Source organism: Chrysochloris asiatica, unplaced genomic scaffold, assembly GCF_000296735.1.
Source record: "Chrysochloris asiatica unplaced genomic scaffold, ChrAsi1.0 scaffold00042, whole genome shotgun sequence".
Lineage (NCBI taxonomy): Eukaryota > Metazoa > Chordata > Mammalia > Afrosoricida > Chrysochloridae > Chrysochloris > Chrysochloris asiatica.
This window is the reverse complement of record NW_006408560.1, coordinates 9,412,514-9,413,780: the sequence shown is the minus strand read 5'-3', so window position 1 is coordinate 9,413,780 and position 1,267 is coordinate 9,412,514. Positions and strand designations below refer to the sequence as shown.

The 1,267-nt window shown below is 42.7% G+C and overlaps 1 protein-coding gene across 1 annotated transcript in view; it reads left to right on the top strand.

The window, feature by feature from the left end:
• TCHH (trichohyalin) overlaps positions 1 to 1,267 on the top strand; it is a 92,421-nt gene that overhangs the window by 76,256 nt on the left and 14,898 nt on the right. The window lies entirely within an intron of this gene.

Genomic DNA, 1,267 nt, shown 5'->3' with positions numbered 1-1,267 from the left:
ATACAGGGTTGCTATGAGTTGGAACCAACTCAATGGCACTTTTTAACAACAGCATATATATGGCACATAAATCCAATCCATTTATGATGGTAAGTCAAAAAGTATTGCTACTGGGGCTCCAGTTCATACTTGCAAAGGACCATTCCAAACAAGCCTGTTTAAATGTATCTCTGTGGTCACTGGACGGCTGCACACAAATTCTCTCAGTAATACACTTGTCTGAGTCTTATTAGGGTGCCTTCAAAAAAAAAAGTTTCAATCAAACAGTAGCTTTAAGGGGATCTGCTGGACTGGTTACACACTGAGCAGAAAGGTTAGCTTAGAAGGCTATGATGACATTTTTGGGAATTCTAAAGGGGAAACATTGTACATCTTCTTGAAGGACAAAGGATGATCATGGCAGCTTATTAGGAAGAAGTTTTAAGAAAACTGAAAATACATTGGTGAGAAAAAAGTCAGGAAAGTTGGACCAAGGAAAATTTTTTCCATCATGAAAATTCACCTGCTCATTCTTTGAGGGTAGCAAGGACTGTTCTATTAGAATTCCATTGAAAAACCTCTGATCCTGCCCCTTCAACTTCTTTTTGTTCCCCAAACTCAAAGAACATTGAAAAGGAGCACCATTTGAGTCCTTTGAGAATATCCAAACTGCCTTTTGACCTGGTGTAAATAAAAGGACACAGAATTCCTCAGGGAAGGGTTGTTGTTGTTAAATTCCGTTGAGTTAGTTCCGACTCATAGCAACCCTGTATCGGGTTTCCAAGAAGCAGCTGGTGAGCTTGAGACACCAACCTTGTGATTCAAACTGACTTTGCAGTCTAGTACAGTAGCCCACAGTGCCACACCAGGTTTAGAGAGATGGAAACACCCCCTTCAGAAGTGATTAGACCTAGATGGAGGACATATCAAGAAACAATGGTTTCCTATTTTTATTGTTGGTGGTGGTGTTAGGTGCCACCGAGTTGGTACCGACTCATAACAACCCTATGCACAGCAGAACGAAGCACTGCCCAATCCTGGGCCAACCTCACTATTGTTACCATGCTTGAGTCCATTGATGATGCCACCTGGCCAATCCATTTCATTGGGGATCTTCCTCTTTTTCTCTGACCCTCCACCTTACCAAACATGATATCCTTCTCCAGTAACTGGTCCCTCTTGACAATATGTCCGAAGTATGAGAGATGAAGTTTGGCCATCCTGGCCTCCAAGGAGTACTCTGGCTGCACTTCCTCCAACACGGATCTGTTGGTTCTTTCGGCAGCCC